This window comes from Choloepus didactylus, chromosome 8 (assembly GCF_015220235.1).
Source record: "Choloepus didactylus isolate mChoDid1 chromosome 8, mChoDid1.pri, whole genome shotgun sequence".
NCBI lineage: Eukaryota > Metazoa > Chordata > Mammalia > Pilosa > Megalonychidae > Choloepus > Choloepus didactylus.
This window is the reverse complement of record NC_051314.1, coordinates 32,196,909-32,219,771: the sequence shown is the minus strand read 5'-3', so window position 1 is coordinate 32,219,771 and position 22,863 is coordinate 32,196,909. Positions and strand designations below refer to the sequence as shown.

The 22,863-nt window shown below is 36.9% G+C and overlaps 1 long non-coding RNA gene across 1 annotated transcript in view; it reads left to right on the top strand.

The window, feature by feature from the left end:
• The first annotated feature begins 17,522 nt into the window (after positions 1–17,522).
• Positions 17,523–22,863, top strand: part of LOC119541298 — a 30,431-nt gene continuing 25,090 nt past the window's right edge. Inside the window, exon 1 of the long non-coding RNA XR_005218225.1 lies at positions 17,523–17,775. This is a non-coding gene — a long non-coding RNA (uncharacterized LOC119541298). The remainder of the gene's footprint in view (positions 17,776–22,863) is intronic.

The following is a 22,863-nucleotide window of genomic DNA, read 5'->3' as shown; positions in this document are numbered from 1 at the left end:
TATGTAAACTCATAGACATGAAATATAATTTACCAGGATATAGAGCGAGGTTAAAGAATGGGAGTGGTTGCTTATTATGAGCAGAATGTTCAACTACATTGAACTTAAGGGTTTGGAAATGGACAATTATTATTGTGGTGATATTATTGTGATAATAACTAATAGTGCTGAATGGTATGTGAATGTGGTGGAAAGGGGAAACTTAGCATCACATTTATCACCAGAAGAAAACTTGGAGGTTAAAAGATGGGAATGTATAAAACAGTGAATCTTGTGGTGGACAATCTCTGTGATTAACTGCACAAATATTAGAAATCCCTGTCATGAACTAGGACAAATGTATGGCACTATAACTAGAAGTTAATAATAGAGGGGTATAAAGGGAAAAATACACCTATTGCAAACTATGTTCTGAAGTTAGTAGTATTTTAACATTCTTTCATCAGTAGTAACAAATTTACTATACCAATACTATGAATCAATAATGGAGGGGAGGTGGTTAGGGGTATGGGAGGATTTAAGTTTTCTTTTTTTGTCTTTATTTCTTTTCTGGAGTAATGAAAATGTTCTAAAAATTGAAAAAAAATTAATTGTGGTGATGGATGCACAGTTGTATGATGGTACTGTGGGCAATTGATTGTGCACTTTGGATCTTTGGATAATTGTAAGGTATGTGAACAATCTCAAGAAAATTAAATTTAAAAAATAAGCTAATTAAAGAAGGCAGGGATAGTTCAAAAAAAATCTTTGCTTAACCTGATTCCTGATTCACTCCCCAAATGCATTTCTTTCATAGAAAATTGCCAAGTCAGAGACTGCTTCAGAAAAATTTTGCCTGAACTTGATTAGAATGGCAGGGCAGCTCCCAATTTAAATTCACCTTCCTTTCATTTATAAAATGCCTAATCATTGCCCCCTACTTAAATTATTTTTAATGTTATAATAGGCAAAAATCAATTTATTACTGTATAATTTATGTTAGCATTCTACATCACTGTTACCTTCAACTGGGAGAACAAGAGCATTCTAAAAATAGTTTGCCTTCACCCAGAATACTTTTGGTTTAAAACAAACTAAAGAAGCTTTGGGACAGAGTTCATTCTATGATAGTGCAAGGCTAGAGGCATATTTGAGATTTCTCTGAGTCCTGCCTTCCTACCTTCCAAAATTTGGGGTAATTTCTTTTCTTTTTTCTGCTTTTTCTGACTCCTTACTTCTCTCTCTTTCTCACTCCCAGGCCAGTTTTCCTGTGAGCCAAGTAGATACATCAATGGTTTCCTCTGAAAGGTGGTCCATAATAATGTATACAATAGTAATAATCTAAAATCCATATTTTCTAGTTCTTTGAATGAAATTTGAAATTTGTGTTTGCTGCTTCCATATTTTCTCTTGAGTCTCTTTATCCATTTGTCTGTGTTTTCATTTTGGGAATGTTCTAATCTTTGGCAGTCAGGACTGCCTTAAACATATTTTGGTATAATCTAGAGTTGGGAATGAAAGCCTTCACTGTATGATAAAGGTGGCAGTCAGTCTTTCCTTGGGTAGTCATTGTTTCAAACATCTTTTATATGGAGAATATTTTTTTAAAATTTCAAATTCATATAAATACTACCTACTTTGAAGAGCAGTTGAATCATATTGATTGACTATGAACAATCAATGATTTAAAAAAAGAGAGAAAGAGACTTACAGGAAGTAGAGGAAATGTTGCTAGACATTTTTTGGGTTGATCATTTGAATGTAAGCTTCTTGGCTTTAATGTAAAGAAGGAAATCATGCCATGTTATATGTTTTGTTGTTTCATGTTCTTTTCATTTTCTTATCCACACATCTAGTGCCCCCCAAAAAAGAAAGAAAGAAGGAAAAAATACCAATATATAACAACTTTGCAGACAAATTTTGATGGACCCAAATAAAAATTTATTGCTTGGGAGGACCACATTTTCAATGAAAGTTTTACAAAAGCCCCCCAAAAGCTGCTCAGTTGGAGGATTCTATTGTCAGTCCTCTGCAAAAATTGAGTTTTAAAATTTAATCATTATTTTTTATAACTTTTATTCTGATGTAATTTCAAACTTTCAGAAGAGTTACAAGAATAGTGTAAAGAACTCGTGTGGACATTGACTTAGATGCAGCCATTATTAATATTTTCCCCATTTGCTTATCATTTGCATTTTCTCTCTTTATATCTGTTTGCATGTGAATGTGTGCACACACTTTTTTTTTCATGAAGCATTTCAGAATCATGCCCTCATATCCATGAACACTTTAGAGTGTTTTCCTAAGGACAAGCACATTTTTTTCCCATAACCACAGTATAATTAACAAAATCAGGATATTCGACATAGATACTATGCTATTATATAATCCAGAGGTTGACAAACATTTTCTGTAAAGAGCCACATAATAAATATCTTAGGCTTTGCCAGATGGTTTCTGTCACAACTATTCAATTCTGCCAATGTAGTGCTGAAGTTGCTGTAAATGATTGAGCATGGCCGTGTTTTAATAAAACTTTATTTGTGGACACTGAAATTCATATTTAATGTAATTTTCATGTAGCATGATATATTTTTATTCTTTGTATCTTTTTTTCAACGATCTCAAAATGTAAAAACTATTCTTAGCTTGCAGTCCATGCAAAAACAGTCAGTATGCTGAATTTGGGCAGAGGGTCATATCTAATTTGCCACTTCCTATTCTGTAGTCCATATTCAAATTTCCCAGTTGTTCCATGCATGTCCTTTATAGCCATCCTCCTACCCCCAATCCAATCCAAGTTCAGGCATTGCATTTAGTTGTCATGTATCTTTAGTCTCCTTTAATCTGGAACAGTTCCTTTCCATGTCTTTCCATGACTTCCATGACTTTGACACTTTTGAAGATTACAAGCTAGTTATTTTGTAGAAAGTTCCTTAATTTAAGTTTGTATGATGTTTCTTCATGCTTAAATTCAGGTAATGCATTTATGACAGGAATACCATGGAACTGATGTGTGTTCTACTCAATGTAAAATATCAGAAAGCACATGGTAATATCTGTTTGTCCCATTGCTGGTATTGTTGACTCACTTGTCTGTCAGGTTTTTCCACTATAAAGTTACCTTTTTCTCCTTTAATAAATAACCTGTGAAGAGACACATTTAGGCAATGTAAATATCCTGTTCCTCATTAACCTTTCACCTACTTAGTTTCACTTACATTAATGGCTCCTGTCTGAATCAGTTATTGATACAATAGTTGCAAAAGGATATCATTCTAATTCCATCATTCTGTCTACATTTACTACTTGGCTTGTAAGGAAGATCTTTACCTTCTCTCTATTTCCTTATTCCTTTGTATATAGATTATGAACTCATAGAAACATTTTACGGGTGATAAACTATCTTAATTCCATTTATATATTTGTTATTAATTGTATGAGTAAAAGTATGTTAATTTCATTATTTGTATTCATTTTCAAACTGTCTTAGATTTGGCCAATGAAAACCTTTTAAGATGGAAAAAAATATGCTACAGGCAGGCATACAACAGCAAATTTGTAAAGGCAGAAAGAAGGAATCAGTGAACTAGAAGACATGACAATTGAAATCATGCAGTCAGAAGGACAGATAGAGAGAATAATAGAAAAAAATTGAGCAGTGTCTCAGGGATTTTAGTGACAGCATGAAGCACAAAAACATATGCAACATGGGTGTCCTAGAAGTAGAAGAGAATGGAAAAGGAGCATAAAGAATAGTCAAGGAAATAATGGCCTAAATTTCCCAACTCTTATGAAAGTCATAAATATACATGTCCAAAAAAGTGCAACATACTCTAAACAGACTAGATCCTAAGAGACCTACTCCAAGACACATTCTAATCAGAATGTCAAATGGCAGACAAAGAGAGAACTCGGAAAGCAGCAAGAGAAAATGGATTCATCACATACAAGGATCCTCAATAAGACTAAGTGCTGATTTCTCATCAGAAACCATGGAAGTAAGAAGGCAGTGGTATGATATATTTAAGTTAATGAAAGAGAAAAACTGCCAGTCAAAAATTCTTTATCCAGCATAACTGTCCTTCAAAAATGATGGAGCATTTAAAATATTCACATATAAAAAGAAACTGAAAGAGTTTGTCAACAAAAGACCTGCCCTACAAGAATTACTAAAAGGAGTTCTGTAGGTTGAAAGGAAAAGACAGGAGAGAATAGCTTGGAGAAGTGTGAAGAAATGAAGATCTTTGGTAAGAGTAACTGTTTCAGTTTGGTAAAGCTGATGAAATGCAATATACCAGATAAACTCACAATTTATAGTTCTTAGGCCATGAAAATGTCCCAACTCAAGGCATCAACAGGGCTATACCTGGACTCTGAAGATAGGCTGCTGGCATCCTCAGTTCCTCTGTTACATGGGAATGCATATGGCTGTCACTGTTGGTGTCATTGCTTTCAGCTTCTCATTCCTGTGGCTTCCTCTCTGAGGGTCCTCTCTTTGCTTTTCTGGTATCTATGTGCTTCTCTTAATTTCATCTCTTATAAAGGACTCCAGTAAAAGGGTGAAGACCCATCTTGGGGCAATTCCTCAATTGAAATAATTTAACCAAAATTTCCCACCTACATTAGGTCTGCACTCACAGGAATGGGTTAAAAGAATGTGGCCTTTTCTGGGGCACATCATAGCTTCAAACCATCACAGTATTTAAAAGGGTAAATGCAAAACCCAACAGTACTGTATCCTCAATATACAACTCTACTCTTTAATTTCCAGAAGAGTCAGAATATAATTGAACAAGAAAAAAGGCATATTTCCTGATAATGATATGCAAAATATATAGAGATAATATGGAACGAAACAACATAAAGAGGGGAAACAGACGGATATGGGAGCAGAAACAGTATATGCTATTGTAGCTGAGTTGGTATTTTTTCAAATTAGTATGTTATAGATGTAGGTTGTGTAATACAAACCCCAGGATAATGGCAAAGAAAGATTTTAAAAATATACAGAAACAGAAATGAGAAATAGGTCGATCAGATACATCACAAAAGATCAAATATATAAGAAAGGAAGTTGCAATAAAGGAAAATAGAGGCAAAAAGAATATAAGACATATAAAAACCAAAGGACAAAATGGCTGAAGTAAGTACTGCCTTTATGGTATTAACACTGACTTAAACTCCCCAATCAAAAGATACAGATTGGCAGAATGGATACATAACCATGATCCAGCTATATGTTGTTTACAAGAGACTCACCCTAGACCCATAGACACAAATAGGTTGAGAGTGAAAGACTGGAAAAAGATATTCCATGCAACTAGTAACGAAAAAAAGAGCTGGGGGTAGCTATACTAATATTGGATAAAATAGACTTTAAGTCCAAAGCTTTTATAAGAGACAAGAGGGACACTATATATTAATAAAAGGGAGAATCCACCAAGAAGAAATAATCATAAATATTTATGCACCCAATCATGGCGCCCCAAAATACATGAGGCAAATACTGGCAAAATCAAAGAGAGTAACGGACACTTCTACAATAATACTTAGAAACTTCAATATACCACTCTCTTCAGTAGAAAAAACATCTAGACAGACAATAGACAATAGATAGAACATCATAGATAATACACCTTTTCAATAGATAGAACATCTAAGGAAACAGAGAGCTTGGATAATATGATAAATGACTTAGACACAACAGACATATACAGAATAGTGTATCCTGCAACAGCAGGATATACATTTTTCTCAAGTGCACATCTATTGTTCTCCAGGATAGACCACATTTTAGGTCACAAAAAAAGTCTCAATAAATTTCAAAAGATTGACATTATACAAATGTCTTCTCTGACTAAAAGAATGAAGCTGAAAATCAAAACAGGCAGAGAACTGGAAATCCACAAATATACGAAGTTACATAACATACTCAAGCAATCAGAGGGTCAAAAAAGAAATCACAAGGGAAATCAATAAATATCTTCAGACAAATGAAATTGAGAACAAAACATATCAAAACTTATGTTATGCACTGAGAGCAATACTAAAAAGGAAATGTATAGCCCTAAATGCTTACATTAAAAAAAGAAAGAGTTAAAATCAAAGACATAACTGCATACCAGGAGGAATTATAAAAAGAACAGAGAATTATACCCAAAGCAAGCAGAAGGAAATAAATAACAAAGATTAGAGCAGAAGTAAATGAAATTGAGTATAAAAAACACATGGTAGAGAGCATTAACAAAACTAAAAATTGGTTCTTTAAAACAGCCAGTAAAATTGGCAAACACTTAGCTAGACTTCACAAAGAAACAACAACAACAACAACAAAAAAGAGAGGATGCAAATAAATGAAATCAGAAATGAGACGAGGGACATTACTACTGGCCTCACAGAAATATAAAGGATCATAACAGAATACTATGAACAACTGTTTAGACAATCTAGATGAAATGGACAAATTCCTAGAAACACATGAACAACCTACGCAGACTCTAGAAGAAATAGAACATCTCAACAGAACAATTACAGGTAAAGAGATTGAATCAGTCATCAAAAACCTCCCAACAAAGAACTGTCCAGGACCAGAACTCTTCACAGGTGAATTCTGCCAAACATTCCAAGAAGTAATATCAATCATGCTTAAATTCTCCCAAAATATTGAACAGGAGGGAATACTACCTAACTCATTATTTGAGGCCAACAGCATCCTAATACCAAAGCCAGATAAGGATGCTACCAGAAAAGTTCAGACCAATTTCTCTTATGATTATAGATGCAAAAAATCCTCAACAAAATACTTGCAAATCGAATCCAACAGCATATTAAAAGAATTATACACTATGATCAAGTGACTTTTATCAAACATATGGAAGGATGGTTCAACATAAGAAAATCAATTAATGTAATGTGCCACATTATGCAAATGAAGGGCAAAACCACATTATCGTTATTGATACAGAAAATTCATTTGACAAAATCCAGCATCCTTTCTTGATATATTAAAAAAAAACTTAGAACACTAGGAATCAAAGGACACTTACTCACCATGATAAAATGCATATATTAAAAACCCACAGCTAACATCATATTCAATGGTGAAAGACTGAAAGCTTTACCTTTAAGGTCTGGAAGAAGACAAGGATGCTCACTGTCATCACTGTTATTCACCATTGTATTGGATGTACTAGCCAGAGCAGTTAAGCAAGAAAAAGAAATTAAAGGCATCCAAATTGGAAAGAAGATGTAAAACTTTCACTATTTGCAGATGACATGATCCTATATATAAAGAAAGTCCTAAAAATTCTACAACAGTGCTCTCAGAGCTAATAAACAAAATCAGCAAAGTAATGGGGTGCAAGATCAACACACAAAAATTAGTAGTGTTTCTATACATTAGTAATGAGCAATCTAAGGAGGAAATCAAGAAAAAATGCCATTTACAAAAGTAACTAAAAGAATCAAATATATACGAATAAATTTAACCAAGGATATAAAGGACTTATAAACAGAAAACTACAAAACTTTGCTAAAAGAAATCAAAGATCTAAATAAATGGAAGGGCATTCCATGCTCATGGGTTGGGAGATTAAATATTGTTAAGATGTCAATTCTATCCAAAATGATTTACAGATCCAATGCAATCCCAATCAAAATTCCAACAGTCCAAAGTGAAGAAATGGAAAAGCCAATTATTATATTTGTTTGGAAGGATAAAGGGCCCCAAGTAGCCAAACCATCTTGAAAAATAACAAAGTTGAGGACTCACACATCCTGACTTTAAAGCTTATTATGAAGCATGCTGGTCATAGCATCAGTACAAGGATAGATATATAGATCATTGGACTCAAACTGTTAGTTCAGAAATCGACCTTCACATCTATGGCCAATTGATTTTTGACAAGGCTGCCAAGTCCACTTAACTGGGAAAGAATAGTCTCTTCAACAAATGGTCTTGGGAGAACTGGATATCCATATGCAAAAGAAAGAAGAAGGACCCCTATCTCACACATGTACAAAAATTAACTCAAAATGAGTCAAAGACCTAAATATAAGAGCTGAGACCATAAAACCCCTAGAAGAAAATGTGCAGAGCATCTTCAGGACCTTGTGTTAGGCAGTGGCTTCTCAGTCTTTATATTCAAAACATAAATAATAAAGAAAAAAATAGATAAATGTGACCTCCTCAGAATTAAAAACTTGTGTGCATCAAAGGACTTTGTCAAGAAAGTGAAAACGCAACATACTCAATGGAAGAAAATATTTGGAAATTGCATATGCAATAAAGGGTTAATATCCAGTATATAAAAAGAAATCCTAGAACTTAACAATAAAAAGACAAACAACCCAATTTGAAAATGGGCAAAAACTTGGATAGATATATATCCTAAAAGGATATACAAATGGCTAAGAAGCATATGAAAAGATGCTCAAAATCATTAGCTATTAGGGAAATGCAAATCTAAACCACACTGAGATACCATTTAACACCCACTAGAATGGCTACTATTTAAAAAAAACAGAAAAATACTAGTGTTGGAGAGGATGAGGAGAAGTAGGAACATCCCCTTTGAACAAGTTAAGGTGCTCACTTGCTCACTGCCTAGACACCCCTGATGGTGGAGAAAAAAATGAAGTCGGAGGAAGTGGTAGCACAAACAAGATAAGATTGACAAATGTCTATGAATACTGAAAATTTATATAAATATATATATACATATTTTAGATTCTGGGGTGTTGGAATAACTGGAAGGAGGTAAATGACATGGTGGAGCAGTAGCCTATAGCATCTTTTAAAAATTGCTCTATAGCTACTGGGTGAATTGTGCTTTGAAAGTCTTCACCTTTCTGTGTATATCCTATATTGCGTAATAAGGAAAGAACTGAAACTGTGGAGCTGTAACATAAAACAGTTTTTGAAATTACCTTTGTAACTGCTTATGAGCCCTACATCGAAAGTTAACACCTTTCTGTATGTATGTTATATTTTACAATAATGGAAATAGCTGAGGTTGTGGAACTGTAACCCATGATACTCTTTGAAATTTGTTCTCTAACTACTTGTTGAATCACGCTTTGAAAGTTATCACTGTTATGTATATATGTTAAAGTTCACAATAAAAAATGCATAAAAAAAGATAAAACATAGGACTGTTCCACAAAGTGAACCCTATTGTAAATAATGGACTACAGTTAATAGAACAATTATAAATTTTTTTTCTTTCATGAATATAACAAATGTATCACATTAATGCAAGGTGTTAATAATAGAGTGGTATATGAGAAAAATACACCTAATGTAAACTATGAACAATAGTTAATAGCACAATTTTAATATTCTTTCATCAATTGTAACAAAGTTACTACACTAATGCAAAGTGTTAGTAATGGGGGCGGTATATGGGTATGCTGTATTTTTTATGTGATCTTTCTGTAAATCTACAACTTTTCTAATTAAAAAATGAAAAAAAGTGGTTTGTTATGTCTTATAGAAAAGTGGTAAGAAATTGGCAACTACTTAAATATCTAACAAGTGGGGATTAATTGAAGAAATAGAACCATACAGTGGAGTACATTAATCCAATTAAGGTAATAGTATAGATGAGTTCTCCCTGATGTGGAGAATGTTTATTACATTTTGTAAGCAAATAAAGCAATTTAAGATGGAATGATATCTTTTGAAAAAAAAAAAAAAGTCCATACACAAACATGGGCAGTGTCTCAGTATAATTGGTGGTGGGGGGAATATGACCCCAAATGTCAACAGCATATATTAACTAAAAAAATGGGTATGTGGGGGCATATAAACAATTAAATATATAATTGTGGGAAACCCTCAAAATGTATCAGAAGAAAAAAATGTTATAAAATAACACATACAGAATGAACTTAACTTACTAATAAATAATAACATTAAACTGGAAAATAAAATCATTGACATTACTTTGTAACCACATACTTATTTTCATTAAGGTGAAAAGATGACATCTGGAAGAACAAGAGATGACTGAAGCAAAAATATTAACGTTATTGAACTACAATGAAATAATATGGTGATTGGTTAGGGGATTTTATGGCAAAACAAGAGTTTCAGAATATTTCTTAAGTCAGCTACAGGACAGTGATAAACTGTCAATGACAAGATCAGGCCTCATGTGCATTTTGCTGTGGAAGACTGCAATTTAAAGGACTCATTTTCAGCTGCTGCTTCTCTTGATTTATGTTCCATAATATTTAAGTAGGTGGCTAGATGGGAGAGTTGGAAGCATGCCTCAAACACCTGACTCTCATTTTGCAGCCTCTTGCATGAATGGTCTTTGAAAGCAAGTGCCATTATCCTGTGCACAACCTGACAAGGACATTTTGACATTTTCCTAACAAATTATTGATAAGTACATTGAGAGATGTAAAGAGCTATGTAACTACTATTATCTAACTCTAAGCATCATGTAGTTCATTTTTTATGTCAACTATCATCATATTTCTTTAGATCATTGCAGCTGTGAAAATTCTGTCTTTGTTAGAATTTATATCTGAGGTGGCCTTTGGGTTTTTGAGGCTTCTGTGAAAAGTACTGATTCTCAAAAGGAGTTCAAGATTTTTTATTTATGGACAATTTTCATTTTCTCGATCGTAACTTTCTTAGAGATCCCTTCTCCCTGCCCCCCCACCCCCCACCCAAGGTAAAGATTACATCAGGAGATCTAAAAATGTAATTTTCCATTTTGGTTGCAGAAATCCTGGGGCCAGTGTTATTCAGTCACAGTGTAAAAAAAAAAAAAATATATATATATATATATATGTATAAAAGTTATAGCTGTAACCATTGCTAGCAACTTCTCTTCCAGAGCCTTCTTTCTTCTCTTAATATTTTAGAGAATATTTTTGAAGAAACACCCCCATTTCCTTGCGGAAAATGGTATTCTCTTGTAGATCTTAAATCCACCATATTTGGCCACAAGTTGTTTTACCATAGTAACTTTCCAAGTCTTTATGACTTAAATCACGGATTTGTGTGTCTCCTTGTTTATTCTAATTCTCTTCTTTGACTTCCACTAAGCAGTTGCCTGACTTGTCCTGTTACTGCATTTCCATGTCTTCTTTTATTGCAATCTGCCTTCCACAAGTTTTTTACTTTTAAAGAATTCCCCACTCTTTTTCTATCAAGATTTTCAAAATTCTTTTTAAAATACGTGAAAACAAAACGACACAAAATCTTCTGGGGATTTAGTGTAGACAGAAACTTGATCTATTGAATAAACTTAAAAAATTATGGATAAGCTGGGAAAATAGAAAAAGACTGCTTTTATGATAAAATATTGTCCTCCCTACTCCACACCCCCCCCCCCCGCCAAATATATGAATGGTATAATAAAACAGAGAAAATAGAGTAATCCTTTCCTCTAAAGACTGTCATCTTGTTACTGCCATTTAGGTTGTGACCTTGGCTGTGATGTTTGCAAATAGTGATTATGACATACGTGGATTAGAGATAACGACAAGAACCAGTGAAAAGATTTTGGATGCATCAAGGAGAGGGGTTTCTAAAAGCTCTGCTGCTTGCTCAAATAGGCTTTTGTTAAAATAGAGATCTCCAGTCATCTCTAAAATAATTGATTGGCAAACACAATGAATGGCCTAGCTGAACCAGAAAGCATTTGAACAGTACCAACAACAAAATTATATCCTTTTAGCCAAATACATTTTCTTTTCATTGGAATATGATTGACTCATAATAATGCTAATTATGCCTAATTATCATCTCGATTTTTTTACCTTAGCAGGAACATTTCATAATCATGTTGTTTATCAGTTATCTAATAATAATTTATATTGTTACCACTTTTTAAAAAATAAAAGTTTCACTCGTTTGAACATACTACCATGGTTCGGTGGACTATATTACTAAAATAGTTGGCTTTTATTTGATTATAGGTCTTTGATGAGTTAGAATAAACTTCTCTAGATTCTTCTGTAATATTATCAGAAGACTAGCTTAAGTGGCATAACTGGGCTTCTGTGGTAAGATCATCTGTGAATTTATTGATTAATTGTGGTGGAGTAAAATTATCTTTTTGTGGCATGAATGCAGGCAAGGACCTAATAGAAAAGCAGTAAGAAGAAAATGGTAGGTTACTACTGTAGCCTCAGAGTTGTTAAAAAGACAGCAAAAACCTTACAGACCATTAAAATGGGAGAATTCCCTTTAACATTCCTATCGTGTCTTCAGCTAGTCAGCCCTTGAACCTCTCCAGATGTGAAGAAGTCAGTTGACCAAAATAGCCCTTTCTATCTGTGGAAAGTCCTTCTTTACTCTGAACAGAAATGCTTCTAGCTCTTAGTCCTACCTCTACCTCTGGGGCCACACAGAACAAATCTAAAACCACTTCTCCATGACAAGCCTTCAAGTTTAATGATGATGCCTAACACTTGCAGAACATTTGCTAGTTGACAAAGTGATTTCACAGCTATTGTCACATTTAGTCATATCAATGACCCTGTGAAATAGGCATAGTTATCCTCCATTTCAGAGAAAATGTTCCTCACACTGCTAACTCACCTTTACCTTTCTCCAAGCCTGTCTCACTCAACCTCCATGTTTTTCAGTAGCTCCATCCTATGGCAGATGAATCTTTGCTGGCACTCAACTGAAGCTTTCAAGATCTTTAATCGTGTGGCTGCTAAATCACATTCCCTCATCCTATACACCTTATATTTTGGGGTGTTGTTTTTTTGGTTTCAATCCTAGCACTGCACCAGTTTACTCCTGTGGGATCTGGGGTGAATAGAGTGAGCACTGGATAAGGGCAGCTGTGACTTGAGTTTGAGTTCTTGCCATGCCACTAATTAGCTGTCATTCCCATCTCAGTGAATGGCAGCCCATCCTTCCAGTTGCTCAGGCCCAGAACCCTGAAGTCAGCCCTGATTCCTCTCTCGCAGTTCCTGCCAGGTCCACCTTCAAGCATTTCTAGAAACCGATCATTTCTCACTACCTCCATCATAATGCTCAGGTTTAAGCACCACCAGTTCTTGCCTGTATGGTTGCAGTGGCCTCCTTGTTGGTCTCCCCACTTCCACATTTATCCCTCCGCAGTTTATTTCTATACAACAGCCAGAGTGAGTTGTTTAAATCATATTAGAACATTATACTCCAAATTCTCCAGTTTCCTTCCCATTTAGTTCAGAACAAAAGCTAAAATACTTAGTGTCTACAGGTCCCTAAAAAGCTGTCCCTTCCCTTCTACCCCAACAATTTTCCCCTTGTCTCTCACTACTCTCCCCCTTGTTTACCCCATTTTAGCAGCCCTGGACAACCTGTGCTCCCCAAATGAGTTAAAGATGCTCCCTTTTCAGGGCCTGTCCCCTGATTGCCTTCATAAGAAACCTTCTTCTACAAGATTTCTGAATGGCCCCCTCCTCCACCTGGCCCACCCCATATCTGAGAGCCCTTCCGTGACTTATCTCAATATGAAGTAGCACCCCAGCCCTCTGTAGCCTGCTTTATTTTCCTCTATTGCACTTTTACCACCTACCATATTATATATTCACTTTGTTTCATTACTTATTGTCTATCTTTCCCAATCAGAATGGAAGCACCTTAAGGGCAGGTCTGTTTTGTTTACTCTTGAATCCCAACATCTGGAATTCTATCTGGAGCATGGAAGGCACATAGTAAATATTTGTCAAATGAAAAAATTTTAGGAAAATTCTTATATTTCCATGTTTTGCTTTCCTTGATTGAAAAAACAAAGTCGAAACACTATGTTGAGGACCACACAAAATCAGGTCTGTGAAATCTCTTCATACATTGTAATGTAGTACCCAGATGTCAGTCATTATGCTAAAAGATTTCATTTTCTCATATCTGATCCATGGTCCCTGTCTATTGAAATATGTTTAAATCTTAATTCTAATTTCCAGGGTATTGACTGGCCTTCCTAACTCCATGTTGTTAGTAAACTTGCATCCCAATTATTGACTTACAGACACACTGAGAAGAACACAGCCATGGAGAAAGTGGTGAGTCTCAAACCAGATGGCTCATCTAGTAGACATCAACTGATGAATCAGCATGCTTTGGCTACAGGGTTTCATCCAGTCATGAATCACCCTCATGTTACTTCCAACTTTCTATTTCTCTATATTATCCACAGGGATGTGATATTCTGTTGAATGCTTTATTGAAATATAGATATTGCAGGCCTATCCCATTTCACTTATTTGTTTATTGATTATCCACTCCTAACAGGAATCGAGTTTCTACTCTGTGCCAGGCACTGAGGAGTTGGCAGTGGTCACGGAGAAGCCATCCCTACCTGACTGGAGCTCATTGTTGCTTATCTCCTATTCTAGTAGCTTGATTAAGAATGTTAAATGTGTGTGAGCTTGTGTGTGTATGTGAGTGTTGAGGACGGGTTTGGAAATGAGGTCAATCAGTCATGATTTTTGTTTTGCAGCACAATCTAGTAATCAACTGTTTCCTTTCTAGGCATTTCAAACCATCCCAATTAACTGGTCTGTAGTTCATGGATGCCACCTTTCTCCTTGTCTTGTTTGAAAACCAGAAGCACATTTGCCAGCCTCCTGTCTCAGGGTATGTCTTTAGGTTTCTCTGATTCATCAGATTTGCCTGCCTGAGTTAAGCAATCCTCTTGGAGATTTTTCTTGTTCCCTTGTGATGTAGTTCATGCAAAGCAGCAGAGCTGAATCTCTTAAAAGAACCAGGATGCCCTTTTCTTACAACCCTATCATTGTAAGTATTGTTTGCGGGACACTGATTACGTGCTTCAACTTGGCGGGCCTGGGCCAGGGGACCGGATCCGCCCCTGGGGAGGGTGGTGGGCACGGGTGACAGTGCCCTCCACAGCCCCCCAGGCCTGGGAAAGTGAGGCCGGAGGCAGGCCCCATTTCCTCACCCAAAATACCACTGTTAGGGGAGGCTTGCCGGAGGGAACGCCTTTTCCCCACCCCCTTATCTTGCCCGGACACTCCCCGTTGCCAGTGCAACTCCCATCACCACCAGTGCGCATACATTGTTGCCAGACACCGTTGCCAGAGCAACTCCCGCCCCTTTTCAAACAACCTCCGTGCCCTCTTAGAACCAATCCTAACCTCCGCACCCTCTCAGAACCAATCCTAGCCTTTATCCCCTCAGCATTGGCTTGTAACAACCCCCGCCCTCTATGCCAGCCTATATAACCTGTGCTCACCCCTAATAAACTGGCTTGGCTTGGCTTCTTCACCTTTAAAGAAACGTGTCCCGCCTGTTCCTTCTCGCCGCCCTCCACACCTTGCACGCCTCCGCCGGGGACCGGGCCCAGTCCCCCGCCTCGCCCTCGCCTCCGGGAAAGAGCCCCCGCCGCCGGTACCCTCCGAACAATCCCGAGAGCCGAGGATTTAGCAACCGGCCGCCACCCCCCCCCCCCATTATAGACGACCGCAATTGTTATTTTAATGACAACAAGAACTGCTACAGTTTATTCAGCAACTCCATTGGACTAAATGCCTAGCAAGCATTGTTTCTTTGAACTCTCACATATTTCTCTTAAGATAAAAACATTTTATCCCTGCTTTATGGATCAAGAAGCTGTGGCAGAGGGATTAAGTAACTTGTCCAAGTTCACACAGCTAGTGATGGGCAGAGCCAGGGTTCAAACCCGAGGCTGATATTCCATCACCACTGGGCTGCCTTATCTTCTCTTTGCCTTTGATCGCAGAGCTCTTTAGCTCCCTTGGGCTGCTGTTCTTATTAATCGATGCTCTGCCCCTTGTAGTTTGTAAATCTCCCACCTTTACATAGAAGTGCTCTCCTTACCCTTGGTTTTCCATTGAATTATACCACCAGCCCAAGTCAGCAAGCTGCTTATCCCTGTCAACTTCACATTCTGAATAAAACTGTAAAAGCCTTCTTTGTCAACCCTCTAATTTTTTTTTTTTTTCATCCAAGCCTCAGTTCACTTGAAGCCTTTTGCCTTCCTGACATGGTTCTCATAAGTCCATGCCACTTTCATTTGGTAAGAGCCCTTTTTACCATCTTATGAATATTTCCATTTTAGAACCTGAGATTCTCAGAGAATTGGTTTCTTTAGATATTTTCTTCCTGATGGGATTTATTTGCACTTATATTGTCAGAATTACTTCTTTTTTGACAACTTAACACTTTTCTTGAGTAGTCTCTCTCTGTTTTTTTATAGCAATGTATAGTCTCAACATCAGCAACCCAAACCAATTTTTATGTATGTATTCTGTGCCAAGCACTGTGTTCAATATAAAATCTAAGAATCTGCCTACCAATCCCTTGAGAGAACTATGACATAATATGTGACAGAATATGCTACCATCCATATTAACTGTCAAATGTATATTTAGTCATTAAGTGGTATAAGATGGGGTGTTGAGAAGCTGGAGCAGTAGGAAAAGGCTTTATAAGAAGAGGGACTTAAATGATATTATAAATACACACTCTATAAACCCATTTAATCTTCATCACAATCCAATGTGCTAAGTATTTATGGTATCCACATGTTTAGAGATAAAACAGTGGTGATAAAGAGAGGCTAAGCAAATTTTCCAATGACACACGGCACATGAGTGGCTGAGCCAAAATTTGAACCTTATGAATCTGTCTCTAGAGTTTGAATTCTTAACTGTCCAGCTTTCCTGGAAGCTTTTAGATAAAGAGAGAGGAGAAAAGAAGGCCTGCCAAATGAGGGGTCTTCAGAATTTGTTCAGGCCAACACTGAGAAGAGAGTTGTTGAAGATTTACTTTTTCTGTCATCGTTCACTGAACCCACATTGTGGGTTCCTCTCTTTCCTTGCCCTTTACAGCCAATCCTTCCTTAATAGCTATTAATTTTTCTTCTGGATATATCTACACTGCTTTTTCCATTTCTGCTACCTCCAGCTAGTCTAAGCCTCTGTAAATGCATCCCCGCCAATAAAACAAATTCCACACAATGGGTTGGCTAACAACAGGAATTTATTGGCTCCAAGTTTCAGAGGCTGGGAGGCTTGCTTTCTGCAGGAGTTGGTATCTTCTGGATGACCATTAAACTTTGGGGTTTCTTGGCTTTTCTGTCACATGGCAGTGCACAAGTTAGCGCCATCTTTCTCGTCTGGGTTCAATGAACTTCCAGCTTCTGGCTGCCCCTCATGGCTTCTTCTGGGTCCAATTTCCTTTGCTTGGAAGGACTTCATCCATATAGTTCAAAGCCCACCCTCATTCAGTTGGGGCACACCTTAACTAATAAGATCTTCAAAGGTCCAACTGCAAATGGATTTCCACCCCCAGGACAAGGATTGTGACCTGAGCATACCTTTGTGGGGGGCATGATTCAATTCCCAGCTGACTCTATCTTTTCTCCTCTGGTTTATAGCATCAGTCTTTGTTCTCCAAATGCTACTCTTGACCTTATAATCTTTTTTTTTCCTTCATTTTATTTTTAATTAGAGGAAAAGGATGAGAGTGATGACAGCACAATGCATAAATAGCCAACTGAAAATCAATGGAAACACAATGTGCTCAAACAACACCAGATCCCACTGAAGCCTAGTTCCAATAACATAACCAGCATAAAGAAAGGAGAGGCTCAGCCTGTGAATAAAATAAAAAACCAGAGTGGCAAATGACAGCAAGTAATGTCAATAGATGCCCCTTGCAACTAATCAAATGCATTCAATGTGAAGAATCATTAGAGTACATTTTGACATCTTGGGCTGTTCTCATGCTCACAGATAACTGTATTGTTAACAACATTGTCATTGAAAAGGGAGAAAAATGACATATAACAGGTAAAAATAAAGCCATATGAAAGGTGTGGTATTTTTTGAAAACTGTATTTGGAGAAGATTCAAAGAAATATGTATCTGTTCCAGCATTCAATTATTAAACACCTTGAATGCAAAAACAGATGACTTTGAATAGCAGTTGGCTATATTGTCAGCTGGTGGGACCTGCCGCCAAGAGGTAGCTCTATAGAAATACTACTCTCTTGTGATTTCCCGGTGTTTTTCATGGAGTGTTGAGTTGCTTTCTAAAGACTTTTAAAGGCCAGGTTGCTGACTGGGTGTGATCATTAACAATCAAATGCTCCAGTTCACCAGTGTAAGGGTTGTAGTCCTGGGAATCTGGCCAACTTCCAGTTGGGGAATTACATCCAGAGAACCTTGTTGAATCCCCCTTGAAGCTCTAGTTATGAAAGCAATTTATAGAGTGATTTGTAATTGTGCCTGTGGCTGGAGAAACAGTGCAATACACCAAAAATAAAATAAACCATAGCCTCTACTGAATGGATGGAAAGCAAACCACCATGTTTGTTATGGAAGGCTAAAGGCCAATCTGTTTTCTTAAAATAAGGGAAAAAATGATGAAAATTATTACCAATGCAACCAAAATATCATGCAGATAAATCATTTCACTCTTAGTGTGCCAGTTTGAATGTATTATGTCCCCCAAAATGCCATTATTTTTGATGCAATCTTGTGTGGACAGATGTATTAGTGTTGATTAGATTGTAATTCTTTGATTTACTGATGCAACCCACCCAACCGTCCAACTGTAGGTGATAACTCTGATTAGATAATTTCCAAGGAGGTGTGGCCCTGCCCATTCAGCTTGAGCCTTGATTAGTTTACTAGAGCACTGTACAAGCTCAGACAGAAGGAGCGAGCTTGCTACAGCCAAGAGGGACACTTTGAAGAATGCACAGGAGCTGAGAGAGGAGCTGGAGCTTACAGAGACATTTTGGAGACGCCTTTGAAAGCAGACTTTTGCTCCAGAGAAGCAAAGAGAGGACAAACGCCCCAAGAGCAGCTAAGAGTGACATTTTTGAGGAGCTGCAGCCTAGAGAGGAACATCCTGGGAGAAAGCCATTTTGAAACCAGAACTCTGGAGCAGATGCCAGCCACATGCCTTCCCAGCTAACAGAGGTTTTCTGGAGGCCATTGGCCATCCTCCAGTGAAGGTACCCGATTGTTGATTTGTTACCTTGGACACTTTATGGCCTTAAGGCTGTAACTGCATAACCAAATAAACCCCTTTTATAAAAGCCAATGCACTTCTGGCATTTTGCATTCTGGTGGCATTACCAAGCTGGAACACTTAGTTTTCCAGAATATAGTTAACTACCAAATCACAGCTACTGTTAGAGAGTGTTTGGGGGTAGCAAAGTATTTGCTTTTGTATCATCTCTCCTAGGGATACTGCTTCTTAGGAGAAAATTTGGGTCTGAAGCCCTCTTTGTTATTTTTTCTATAAAAAATTAAGTGGCTTTTTCTTTTATGAATTATATCCTCACCATAAACGTTGCATCCTTTAGGTAAAGAGGAGCCAACAATAATGTTAACAGCTTTTTTGTTATTAAAGTATTTGATAATTTGCATCAGGCTGTTGCAAACCCAATCACATACCAGAATTACTTGGGAAGTTTAAAGAGAAATAATAATCTACATACCCAGGTCCCATACATGACCTACTTAATCAGTGGTTGTGGTAGGATTTGGTAATCTGTACTTTTTTTAAAGATCCTTTCTGATGGCTGTTATTTGTAGCCAGGATTGAGAACATCTAAGGAACTCTTCTCAGCTTCTATACAACTGCTTTCCTTATGAACTGAGATGTTTTAAAAAAAAGTACCTTTGGTTAAATGAATGGAAGTGACTAGGATAAAATCCCACTCTGACAAGAGTGAAGAGCTCTGGGATTGACAGTAGCTGCTGGTGGAAAAGACATCTGGAACCACCCTGTTCTCTTTTGGCATGGCTTCAAGTGGTTGATTATGGTAGAAGATGAAAAAAGCCAGACTGGTGTCTGCTCATTATTAGACAAAGATCATCAACCATTGAGAAATCCTTTTTTCTTAAGTACATTCTATGCTAGACTTGAAAATATGTTATGGTTGCCTTCAGCAATAATTTATTTTAAAAAAGAGTAAAGAGGGAACTGAAACATTTTCAGTCTATTAAGGTCTCAAAAGGAAACCAGGTAAAAAGGTCACCTGTTTCTGTCTGGATGCATTTTCTTTTCTTTTTTTTTTTTTCCTTCCACTTTAATAGTATGTTCATAGAAGTGATGAAAGCTACCTAGCTTAAATGGATTTTGTTTATGAGAGAAGTTTAATTTTTTTAGGTGTGGAGAAACTCTAGTGTCTTATGGTGAACCATGGCCATCTCAATTCATCAGACCACCTATAACTCAAAAGACTTGCATTCATCAGATTTCACCAGTTTATTGGCAATGAAAAAGAAAAGTTTATTCATCTTGTTGGATTAGATGATCTCTAAGGTCCTTTCCATCTCTAAGATTCTATTATTCTTTTCCATCTCAGTGATGGACAAAGTACAGAAATTCATCACATTTCTCTGGTGAAATAGAAATTGGTAGAATCCACAAAGCATTTTAACCCTAACATTTTGGTCTTATCTCCTATTTCACTGTTGAAGCACCTTATGCAATCTTATTTTTTTATGATTTAGATGTAGAAATTCATCAGTACCAACTGGTTAGAATCAATACAGAGGTGCTGGCTGCTGATTGTAAATAATAAACTCATTACTATTCTCTTGGGTCTTATTCCTAGCTGATGAATAATCTTTGAGGCATTTTAGGTTCTCTAGGATATTCAATTATATAAGACCTATGGAATATCAAATAGTTGTGGCTCTATCTTCAGTACTCTTGTAGTTATTCATATATCTGTTAATATTTATCTCAGCATTTTCTATTTTTGTTGGTTACATGTCTGTCTCACCCACTAGACTGCAGGTTCTTTGAGGGCAACAAACATTCATTTTTACATTCTCAGGTCCTAGTATAATGCTTGGTACATATTAATTTTGCATTTAACTTGATGTCTCTTTAATATCAAATGAGTCCAACTCCTTTCAAATAACTGGTTCCTTTTCTGAAATAAAGCCCCAAAGCCAAAAATCCTTCTGCAAAGTCTATGCCGAAGCTTAGAAAAGAACTAGGAGAACCTTGGTTACCTTGAAAGTGTTAAGTCAAGAGAACAAGGCTGGAACATTTACTATCAGGTCAGCTTTATCTTGATTCTGTTTCCAGTGGGATAAGTAGATCAAGTAAATAATCACTATATTTCACTCCAGTTTATTCTCTCTTAGTGGTCAGATCAATTGACATCAAATGTACCATTGACTGTCAAGGCAGAGCTTCTCCCTAAGTCAGTATAACCATGTAGTTATTCAATGAGTAGCCTTGGCAAGATATTTAACATGTCTGAACCTCAGTGAATTTCTTAAAATGGAAAGTTTATATAAGATCAGTAGTTTTTTTAACATTATTATTAGTGGAATCCTTTCTTTCTTTAAACACATGCTTATATGGAAGACTTTTATGTAAAAACGATAAGTTGCAAAGTTGTTTAGATTGAACGGGAAGTATATTACTTAAGATATTAACATTAGTACTGCAACAAATAACCCTGAATATTAGGTGGCATAATGAAATATAAATAGGTTTCTTACTTACATAAAATCAGTCTAGCAGAGGAGGGTAAAGGGGTTAAGCCTATCTCCTGTTGGTCACTCAGAGACCCAGGTTGACAGTATTGGAGCTTGAATCAGCCCACCATGAAGGACATATTCAAGTGCTAACCCCTGATCCTGTGATTATGAACCCATTTGTAAATAGGACCTTTGAAGATGTTATTAGTTAAGGTTTGCACAAACTGAGTAAAGGTGGATTTTAGCCCAATATGGTCGAAGACCTTATAAGAAAAGGAAATTGTGTACAGAATAGAAAACTAGAGGAAGAGACAGAAAGAGTCAGATTGCCATGTGATGGAGGCAGAGATTGAGCCAGCACCAAATGCTACATACTGTGGGAAAAATCATGGCCTGGTAATACCTTGATGTTGGACTTCAGGCCTCCAAATTGTGAGCCAATAAATTCCTGTTTTTTTAAGCCAACTCATTCTCTGGTACTTGTCATAACATCTCCTGTAAACTAAGACACAGAGCCTCTGCCATCTTCAGCATGGGGCCTTGAAGATGGTTGTAGGTTTTGACTCACAAATGGGAAAAGAGAGAGGCAATGACATGTGGGAACTTTTATGGTTTATGCCTGGAAGCTGACATGCTAATTCTATCACAACTAACTGCATGGGAGACTGGGAAATGTGGTCTCTGTCTGTAACAAAGAAAACACACCAAAAAATGTGTTTGGTAAGCAGGTTGTTGGGCTTTGTCACAGGGAATGGCATCTGGCACCCGGAAAGTCTTACGTAAGTCCTGAAGCACACAGTTAGCAACTAGTGAGGCAGATGATCCTCAAGAGCCCCTTCAGCTTAAATAGTCTGTAATTGTGCCAGGCACTGTGCCTGATACACAACAAGCATTCAATAAGTGTATTGATTTTCCCCTGATTTTGATAGAGAAATGCAATTCCTACTTGGTGTTTTAACTTAGAGCATCAGTAACATGAGCCGTGTAGTGGTATCTTCCTACCCCTGCCCCATAGTGGGAAAATACTCCATGTAATTTCATTTGGCCCTTAAACTTGGGCACTTGTGCAGAATATGAGCTTGCAGAGCTCTCTCAATTCTGTGTTGAAGTTGTGGAATGGGTCTAATTGTCTTTCGAATCAACAAAGACTTAAAAGGCATGACAGAGTTTGAATCTTATACCAGATAAGGATTCAAAGTTGTCCTTTCCATATTTAAGTACCATTCCAAACCTATTGGCAAGATCTTTTTACGCTACCTATACTTGGCTGTTCTTCAGGAGTTCAGTTCTTTCTTCCCTCCTTCCACCAACCCATCTCTTCCCTGTATCTCTCGCTATCTGTGCTTTCCTTCCACAGGCTAACCAGAAGTCATGGCTTTGGTTATCATCTGATGGCTTCGAAATCTGTTGATTCAGTCT